The sequence below is a fragment of the Eumetopias jubatus genome, unplaced genomic scaffold, assembly GCF_037043125.1.
Source record: "Eumetopias jubatus isolate StellerSeaLion01/CBP00866 unplaced genomic scaffold, mEumJub1_p1.0 scaffold_9, whole genome shotgun sequence".
Classification (NCBI taxonomy): Eukaryota; Metazoa; Chordata; class Mammalia; order Carnivora; family Otariidae; genus Eumetopias; species Eumetopias jubatus.
In genome coordinates, this window is record NW_028274815.1 from 10,255,261 (window position 1) to 10,266,315 (window position 11,055).

Sequence of the window (11,055 nt, forward strand, 5' to 3'; positions counted from 1 at the left end):
AAAATCTCTGCTAATAAAATTTTAATGTCTAATACAAAACACAGAAGTATGTAGCTATCACACATGCAGTCTTTCTACATAATATACACAAGTAATCAATACATTGCCTCTTAGGGTAGTTGTTTCTCAGTATTTACATCTTGAAATATCTACTATCTTATTATAGGTTTCTTTTATTTCTCCACTTGGTTACATGAAAGAATTCTATTTGCTTTTTGAAAATTTGTGTGTAGGTAGGTTATGTAATTTATGAATTTATTTCCAGATGGTAGAGAGAGCATTCAACTATTTGTTATAAAACAGGGACATTTGGATCTGACAGGGTTGAGAACCACTGACACTATAAATAGACCTCGGATGGAATCTCTGACAGAGACAGCTAGTTGTCTATCAAAAATTTGAGCTACCTTTCCATATATACAGTTGTATCTGGGAAGTTGACACTCAGCCTGGAACTACATTTTGAACCTATCTTGCCTCCACCTGACACTATGTGACTAGTTTTAAGCACTGGAATACTGCAAGATGGGTAAGCTTTCTCCATCTCCCCCTTCCCTGGTTAGAACCAGGGGCCTCCACAGACATGAGGGATGGATCAGCCACAAGCAAGAAAGGGCTAAATCTCAGAATTAAGAAAATGAGGATTCTCTGGCCACCAGAAACACCCATTTTGGACTGTTCAGGAGGGAAAATTAACTGTGATGTCATTGAAATTTGGGGATTTGTGTTACAATAGCCGGCATAACTAATACACAGACTACCAGTTTCATCACTCATTCATTTAAGCCAGCCATTTACCAAGATTATGTCTTTAAAAAAAAATCTTTATAAAGATGCTAAATATAATAATAGTCTTACAGGGTTGTTGTGAGGTTTACATGGGATCATACTTAGAAAAGCACTTGCACTTTATAAGCCCTGATTGAGTTCCTTTGTCCATCGCTGTTCTTATTCCAGCTTGTCCATTTATCTACCTGCCATTTAACTTGGAACACCCACTAATAAACTCCTAGACCTCCATGCCTAACTATGTGCCTAACTACGGTAGATACCGATTAGGGCTCTGAAGAGGTTCTTTCTGTTCCGGAGATCGCATCACTGTACCCTCTCACTCCTCCTTCTTTATACGAAATGTGTCCTTGGAAAACTGCACAACCACTGCCTTCTCTCTGAACCAAGTTCACGTACCAGGAACTCCATTGGATATTTTGCTTCATTCAGCAGGAAAAAAAATAGTGTTTATTTCTTGATGAACACTGTAATTATTGCTAACACATAATCACAGTTTCCCTAACACTGGAGAATTTGCAAATTCATGCAGTGTGGATTTAGGAGAAGTTCAATGTTCAAATCCAGTTTAAATCCCCTGCTCAAGTTCCCAGGGGGGCCTCCAGGCTTCATGTTTTTGTCCTTGATAAAAGTATTAGCATTTGTTTAAAAATCCTGTGGAAGCTATGAATATGGAAATTCAGAGGTTAATGCCAGTGGATGCGTCAGCCATTCAATGTTCCATTCAGGGCCATGGCCCACAGACCTAAAGCACACATGACCAACCTTTCCCCAAAGGCCATGCTTCCCATAGGCAAGAGTTGCAAGTCTTTTCAAATAGAGTACTTTGTTTCCAAATAATACCTTTTCAATCCTTCCCAGATTACCCATATCTGAAGAACAGAGAAGTTGCCAAAATTTAAGGAGTCTGCATATCTGGTCAAAAATCTTTATGTTCCTGTAGCTTATCACAAAGAATATTTTTCTGCACATCATGAAAACAACAAGTGCATTTATGCATATTAATTACATGGGAGCAAATGGCTCCAGTGCATGTTAAGAATTTCTAAAGCACTGACTTGATCATTTCCCCTTCATCTTAATGATCCACAATGGTATATTGTTGCCTAAAGAAGTGGTTTCAAAATATGTTGGGTCAAGAATGTCTTTGAAAAGCTCACCACAGTATTGTCTCTTCCCCCCCAGACTGCATATAGAGAGAAAATAAGTGACATTTTAGTTGCCTTATGGACATCTAACATCAGCACATGGACCCAAGTTTAAGATCTTCTGGTTTTTAGGATAAAGGTCCATCTGCTCAGGCTGCGGAACTCTTTTATCTACCCCTTAACTCTGCCTCCAGGCCCTTCTCATTCTGCTTTGCCCTATAGGCCCTTCACATTGGCAGTACCACACTTTCAGGCTCCTTAACACACCCAGCACTTTCTGGCTTCCGTGCCTTTGCACATTCTGCTCTCCTTGACCTTGAGAAGTCACCCTCTGCACCAGTCATCTGATTCACCTGTTATTCTCCAAAAGGTTAGCTCAGATACCATCTCCTCTGTGAAATCTGGTTTTCCAGGCATATTTTCTTTCTACCTTCTCTGTGCCCTGAGAGTAGAGTTTGTGCACCTCTCTAACAACATTCATCACTCTGTATTATACTAATTCTGCCTCTCCCTGGGAAGGAATGGGGTCCCAATGATAACGCCATCTCTAATCTCTAATGTGAAGTCTGATATAAACAGAGGTGGTCAATAGATGTTTGTATAAATGAATGAAGACATGAAGGGCCTTCTTTATAGTTTAAAGACAAAGAAGCCTAAGCTTAAATTTGGACAACTGAAACAAATAACCACTTCCAGTATCAAGAGCAAGGTGTCAGCACACTTTACAAACAGTGATTGCCAAGCTAATTTAATTAGTTTATTTGAGATCAGTCAGAGGCTGGGTCAAGACAAGGGAACATGAACAAGTGCCTATGCTAGATTAAACATAGCGGCCAATAAAATTGTCAGGTGAAAAATGAATGGTAAGTTTAATGGCTTTCAGCAAGATTTTATGAGATGAAAACATGCTACAGGCAAACTTGTTAAAAAAAACAAACAGAGGCGTACACACACACACACACACACACACACACACCCCTAATAAGCAGGAAGGCTGAGTTGAGGCCCCAGGAAGGGAGTGAGTTGTTGTCCTCATTGGTGTGTAGATGTTGGATAATAGCACAGATTCTGCACAGATCTACCTCTCCCACTGATGAGAGGGTAAGAATATAAAGGTAGAGCAGGTTCCTCAGCTAGAGGTCCCTCCCCTCTACCATGCCACCACCCCTCTGGGCTGGTGCACAACTAGCTCTCTAGCACATGACTCACACTTCAAAGGCCGATGAAGAGGGTTGGCAAGCACTAGACAAGAGATCAGAGGGCCTGAAGTCCCATGCACTCTGTAGCTTACTTGCTGTGGGACTCGGGGTGGGTTCTGCACACTTGTAATCCTGCATCTCTTCATCTGTCAAACTGGGCCATTCACGCCCTCCTCACTGAAGCGGAGGAAGAGAACAGGAAGCTCTGTGCACACCAGGTGGCACTGTGAGCATTTATATATTGTATGCAGTTGGTTGAATCCATGGATGTGTCTTCCATGAAAATATGAGCTCCTTGAAGGCAGGAGCAATTCTTATTTATTTTTATTTTCTGAGACCCTAGAATGAGATAGACAATTAGTTCTAGCTAGCTAGCTAGCTAGCTATTTAGTGCACGTTTACACTAAAAAGAATTCTTTACTCTGATAGTTCCTGGAGAATAAATTATGAAAAAAAATAAAGACTAAACCATGGTTTATTGGTGCCTAAGAAGACTGGCATCTGTCTATGCAGATAAGGCATAGGCTACATGTAAAGCATTAGTAAGCAGTATGAGACGATATGTCAATTAGTTCTCATGATATAGAGCAGGAGTTATTTGTTAGAGTCATTGGACAAAGTGAAATTCAGGCCCCTGTTCACACACAGTTTTTCACACACCTTTTTAAGTAAATCAAGAATATCTTCCAATGACAAAAACAATTCCTGTATTTATCAAACATGTTATTCTTTCAACTTCATCAGGCAAACTATATGAATTTGACTTTAACCCACTGGATAGAAGTTCTTTGAATTCCAAACACAAATACAGAAGCCCAGTTATTAGTTTAGCTGAAACATCTGTTTCCAACTTCCTGAAAGGAAAAAGAGAGGTTGCCAATGTATATACATATTTGAAACAGGGCTCCTACTGCACACATGGATACAATATGCATTTGTAAAAATTTTCCAAGTGGTCTAATGTCCCATTTGGTCCGGAGAAATAAGATGATGGAAGTATGTGATATAGGAAAATGAGTACATGCTACAACCTCCCCCTAGCAATTCTCGTCTCTAAGAGAGAGCACCAAGGTCACCACTTAATGGCCAGCACCAACCGGATTCTGGCCATTTGATCTGATGTTGACCTGTGGGTAATGTATCTCCATGAAGGATGTTATCTCTCAGAGAGGAAGAAAAGGGTTTAGTTGGCATCTGTGTGGGGGGGGCGGGGGGTAGGGGAGGAGAGTGGATATAAGACTTCATAATTCTGAGTTATGGCCCATTTTCTTTTACTTTACTAATTTTCTCTATGACTTTGGAAAAGACACTTCATTATTCCATCATGTAGTGTCTCAATTATTTCGTCTGTAAAATGAATCTGTAAAACCAACAGGAAATGGGTCAAGGCTTCTGGACTCCAGATCTCTTGAAATAATAATATTCTTTAAGCCAATTAACAAGCAGCCAATAGCAGTGAGATTGCAATTCAAATTCCCTAAACAATATCCTAAGTGTCTTAACAGGTTTATTACATGGCACTTAATACATCCCAAGCTTCTCCCCGCTCTAGGCATGAAGGATGTGGTTAATCTCAGAAGTTGACGAAAACAATCACACCCTCTCCTAGGCTCCTGCCTGACACCGAAGCCCCAAAGCCACGTGAGCGAATAGGGAGGAAGATGAGCTGGGAACCAAAATCTGCCAGGTGGGACGCTACCCGAGAGAGATGTTCTGGATGGGGATTTATCGATGCAATGACAAGGGAAAACGATTTTCGGGGGGAAATAAAGCAAAAACAAAATACAAAGTGAGAGCATCCTAAGAATTCTCGTTGGAACCTAAGTCTGGTCAAATTAATCCACTGAGCGGTAGGACAGACCAACAAGGATCTTCATTTTGCACCCTGCTGTGCTTCTCGGTGGCAGTATGGTAAAGAGAACACTGTTAAAGGATGAAGAAATTAATACAGGGACATGTTACCCAACGTCTCTGAGCTTTCATTTTCTTGTCTAGGATAAAGAGAGAACACCAGTTACCTTACTAGTAGGTGTTAAATAAAACCAGTAAACGAAAGATCTAGCACAGTACCTATATTACATAACAGATTAGAAACTGTTAGCTTCCCTGAAATTAACCAACTTGAACTTAAATAAAACAAACAAAAAATGGTCGCTTTACTCCGCTACATAATCACCTTAGCAAACCAATCCCTTTGAATCAAATGTCATCTAGTGTCAGTTCTCTTTTCCAGACCTCAGCTGCCTTTTCTTGCTGTCCGCACCAGGCACCTAGGTGTGCCTGGTCTCTGCGAAGTCCTGTTTTAAAATTCAACGGAATTAAACACGGAATCCTTAGATCGATTTCTTTGTGTTTATATGGCCCTGGGGTTAGTCACTTATGGGCATCAGATTTTCTCTCAGTCCGCTGCTATTGTCCAGGGAAGGAAACACTTCAGATGAGAAAATTGAGATGAGGAAGTGTGGCAAGAAGAGTGATGGAGGGAAGGTACAGACCCACCTGCTACATGGCTGAACCCCCAGGGTGAGCAGAGGTGGCACCCGGCCAGCCGACTCAGAAGGAGGTGGGGAGTCACTGAGATGCCCCGGTGGGTGCAGGGGGTCATGAGGCTGGGGGTGAGGGTGGTGGTGATCAAACTTCAGGAATCTCTTCAAAGCCCTGGGGACCCAGAGAATACCAGGAACCCTCTAGGATTTTCACGGTCTCTTAACAGAAATGTTGGCTAGCATTCAAAGTAGCTTATAGCTTGCGATCGATCCAAGGAGGAGGCTGACAATATTATCAATTCCCTACAAATTTTGATAGATATTTGAAGGAAATGGGGCACAAACATATTCTGGTAGGCTTCCCGGTATTGAAAAAAAAAGTGAATGGGTGGAGGTTTTGGGGAGAATAATTTTGGATGAATCTAACATAGCATCAGAGACAACACATCGTTTGACGATGGGGTGGGTAGTTTTGAAAGATATTAAGCTCAGTGTCATTGCTCATTAATTTAGCGAGGGAGCCAACAAATTCAAATATCAGGCGAAAGGTGAAATTGATGCTTTAATTGGTTCTTGGCAACTTAGGGTTTCTAATGTTCTTGGCTCCTTCTAAAAATGAATATACAGCACTACGGAGAGTTGTTAGGAGCCTTTGTTGGTTCTCACATTCTTTTCGGGTGATACATGTTTTTGGAGTTTCAGCTACCACCAGATCTCTTGCGTGTAGGTTGCCCCTGAACTTCAGCCCTGTCTATCCAAAGTTTGTTGGGCTTCTCCAGAAGGGTATCCCACAGGCACTTCAAAGAAAATGTTCAATGTTACCATGTGACTGATGGCCTTCACCATTCCCATGCCCTTTGATCAGGGCTAGAGAATCGACTGACTGCATTTTCCAGACGTTCTTACAACCACAGTTATAGATGTGAGACCAGAGCAAACACTGCATTCAGTGATGCGTGCCATTTCCAGAGAGGCAGGATCAAGGACATCTTTTTCTCATGTAGGAAGTGGACCCATGATGCCTCAGCTCAGGGCCAGCCTCTTTTAGGAACTGTGCTAGAACCTATATTAAATACTGCTTTTTTTTCTTTAACTAGAGAGCATGGATTTTATTTTCTTCATCTGAACCCTGACTAATGTGATTCTTAGATCATCCTTCATACTGCATCTAAACCTGCTTCTTTTCATGTATTCCATGCCTTGCTAAATGGCACCACCAACCATATACACCGAGCCATCTGACTGGGATATTGCCTTTTAAGACTCAAGTCTAACTCCATCTCCCCATGAAGAGCTTTCCTGACTGCTCTCCAGCGTGGATGTGACCACTCCTTTCTTTGTGCCAACTGTTCAGACTTGTACCATAGTTTTATAATCATCTTTATTAGCCCCCATTTCACCATGAGGGAGTAAGGAGTGACCATGGATGGTTAACTGAATAAAACAAATTTTAAGAGTAAAATAATGTTCTTACTCACCTAACATCAGGCCACAAACTTTGAGAAATCATACAAAGGGGGTATATTGTCATGGAAAGGTCCTGCCTCTCACGACTCACCCTCCTTACAGCCCTGTTCACAACTTTGCTCATGTGTCTGTCTCCTGCCATAGACAGAAGTTGAGCCCCTTGAGGCAAGGATCAGGTATTCACTCCCATATTCTGAGCATCTAGCACGGGGTTTGCCAACAAAGTATATGTATTTGAATTAATAAGTAAACCATTCCTCCCCCAAACCACGTGCATTTATCAATCAAGGTGCTCTTGAGAGAATTTATGAGATTTGAGTTACAAAAATCCATGTAATACGAGTATATTTGTGGTGGGCAGACTCCTACATGGCTCCCATTGATCCCCAGCTCCTGCTGTTCACACTCTTGTGTAATCACCTCCCCCTCACACTGTGCTGAATGCAATGGCTGGCTGTGTATGAAGAGAGTACGGCCCAGGGATGAGGTGACACACCATGGCCAGGTTATACAAGCTCATGACTTCCTTCCCTGGCCCCGGCAAGTGATGACTCTGGTGCAGAGGGCCACCTGGCCAGGAAGTGAGGCAGCTCTGGTTCAACAGCCAGCATGGAACTGAGGCCCTCAAGCCCGCAGCCCTAGAGGAACTGAGTCCTGCCAACAACCACGGAGTCAGCTGGAAACCGATCCTGCTCCCGCTGAATCCGGCAACGGCTGTGGGCCTTGACTGCAGCTTGGTGAGAGGCCCCAGAACAGAGGTCCCCAGCTAAGCCCTGCCCAGCTCCCTGACAGCAGAACCGATGACAAAATAATTAAGTATTGTTTTAAGCCACTAACTGGGGAGTGATTTGTTGAGCAATAGATAATTCATGAAGTGTTCACATATTTTGCATGTAATCAAAAGTAATAAAAAGAGGGGCACCTGGGTGGCTCAGTCACTAAGCGTCTGCCTTCGGCTCAGGTCATGATCCCGGGGTCCTGGGATCGAGCCCCGCATCGGGCTCCCAGCTCGGCGGGAAGCCTGCTTCTCCCTCTCCCACTCCCCCTGCTTGTGTTCGCTCTCTCGCTGTCTCTCTGTCAAATAAGTAAATAAAATCTTTTTAAAAAAGTAATAAAAAGAATACATGAGAAAAAATGATACATCTGGGTTTTGCTCAGACATGTTAATCATTACACATGGGTTCAGTGCTTGTGGGAGCACTTCATAGTGGAAAGAATTGAATTTTTTAGAGTGAGTGGGGGGTAGAAAATAAAAAAAGCTTTGTGCAATTTTAGGCTCTGCCAGTAATGGTCTGTTTGAATTTTGACAAATTTCCAAATTGGTTCATATGAATATTCTGTCTCACTGCTCTGAGGATCAGTGGGAAGAAGAGCATGACAATAACCTTGAGTCATGGAGTTATAAAGTGTCAGAGCTTGAGGAAATATTGGGCTTGATAACCTGAGGTCACAGGACTCCTCAAAATCACTGCAAAATGTTGTGTACATGATGCGTACGTTCTATGAAGTGAAGGTCACAGATGTAAACCGAAAACACCTGCATAAATAATATAATGTTAGGTGGTAATTTGTCATCTGTGCCATCTCATATGTAGCTGTCCTCCTTCATGTGATCTTGTTTCTCTGACCCTGAAGAAAGGAATAGCCCGTCCACCAGGGGGAGCCCTCTGAAATCACAGCGTAGAAAGACCCAGAGCGCCAAAAAGAGCTACTGAGCTTTTACAGGAAAGGGCATTTAGAATATGCAGTTTGATCCAGCAGAATACAATTATCTCTTTGAACAGTGACCAATAAAAGTTGATTCCACTGCGATAATATTTCTACTAAAATATTTCTATTTTAGGGTTGGCATTAATCATTTGTTCAGACAATAACAATACTCCCAGGAAAGTGAAGGTTCAAACATGTAAGCATGACAACTTCTACAAAATATCTACATCATGGATGTGTGTGTCATCCTTGCCCAGGGGCCACAGTAATCTACTCTGTATCATTCCAATTTTACTACACATGCTGTCGAAGTAAGCTCTACAAAATATCTACATCAGTGAAAATGAATTTTGTTCCTTAACGCCTAGGTGAAAAGAAAAGAACTTCGTGTTTGTATAAGTGCTCATTGAAACACGACTATAGTTTGACCAGTTAAGATTTTGAAAAAAAGTAGTGATGCACATGAAAAAGTGAAGATATTAGACTCTGTGTGGCAACTATGCAAATGTTTGAATTTAATATAATTCAGATGATGAGAAGACAGCATGACCAAAAAGCATAGGAACTGGAAAATCAGATGTGTGGTTGGACACAAGATTAACAATGTTAAGATAAATACAAACCAAACCGATTTGTGAATGGTATGAATAAAAAGGGAAATATCCTTAATCTCCGTAGAAGTAACATACCAATATGAATTACAGGTAGTCTAATAAGATAAAATGAGAAAATATGATAGTACTGACATAATTCTCTATGTTTGTGATGGCATGGGAGGATGTGATAAAATATCATAGAAAATATATTGCTTATCTCAAAATTCAGTTTCCAGTGCTCAAAATGACATGGAGACAATATCCTTCAATAGACAGCATCCTAAGGAACAGAGTGTAAAAAGAAACAATAGTGCAGAAGACTGTAGAGAAGTCATGGGTGCAACACATATTCAAATTGAATCATATTCAAGTTAAATACAATTGGAAGTTCAGATATAAAAGAAATCAATGTCATAATTTCCCATTTTCTTATCATTCTGCTATGCACAAATTATGTGGGTGATAATATGAAACAACTTTTAATGTTTCTAAGTTTCAAATCTACCTCATATGTGTGCTTACAAAAACTAAAATTTCAAATAGATATGGTTATAATACATTGTATTACCTTGTAATACAACATAAATGTCATAACCAGTATAGCTATTTTATATTGCTATGTTATATTCCAAAATAGTGAATAGCTCTTAGTAAATAGGCAAAGAAAACTTCATAAAATAATCTCTAATACACACAGTTTTACTTCTGGAAAATACAATGCATATGAAAAATTTACAAAATAAATTTTGTATTTATATGAAAAAAATTATTAAGTCCTAGGTGCAGATAATTACACATAGATATTTCACCTACATTACTAAACACCTGTCTAGCGAGATATCTTTCATAGTTGACCTCTGCCCTCTAAATAAAATCCATGAGTTCTTTTCTAATTGTTGTTATGAGAGGCAGAAAAAGAAAACAAAACAAAAAAAGAATTGTCTTCGAGGGAGGAGCATCCGTGGCATAGAACCAACCACTGCTCTGCAAGCTCTCACTGTATATCATCATCTTACTTCCTCTATTAACATCCATATTTAAATAATACTCAAATCTACAGCTCCAGCTCTGATCATTTTCCTGAATTTCTGATCCATAAATCTTACTGATTACTAGATACATCTATTTACCTATCTTACTGGTACCACAAATTGATCATGCCCCAAACAGAGCATTTTTTACCTCCTTTTGGTTCATTTTGATTAATTCTTAGGTTTCCTCCTTCAGAAAAAACTGTCACCTTCCATCCAGTTTCTCAAACCAGCTCCCAAGGAATGTCCTTGATTTTAATCCTCTTTCTTGCTCTTCACATTTTATCAGACCTGTCTATTTGATTTGCCTCATTTGATTCTACCTGAACCTAAATCTCTCTCGAGTCCTCTTATTTCTCCATCCACTTGTCTGTCATCAAAGTTCAAGCTATATTTTAATCTTGATTCTTTAAAAACCTCCAAATTTCTCTCTCTTCTCCTGGCTTTGCTCCATCTGTCCCCACACTGATCCATTTTCCTCTTGCTTCCGGATGGATACTTTTTCTAACACAAATCTAATGTCTAACTATATTACTATTGGTTAGCAAGCCATGCAGTGGTATTTAAATGCCCTTCAGATAAAGTAGGAATGTGGCCTTCCCATGTGCATTTTTATAATTTCTCTTCCT

At 40.5% G+C, this 11,055-nt stretch overlaps 1 non-coding gene across 1 annotated transcript; it reads right to left on the reverse strand.

The window, feature by feature from the left end:
* Nucleotides 1-9,015: 9,015 nt before the first annotated feature.
* Nucleotides 9,016-9,118, reverse strand: LOC114206043 (U6 spliceosomal RNA). Its single transcript, XR_003608539.2, has one exon. It is a non-coding gene; the product is annotated as a U6 spliceosomal RNA (small nuclear RNA).
* Between the last annotated feature and the right edge of the window lie 1,937 nt (nucleotides 9,119-11,055).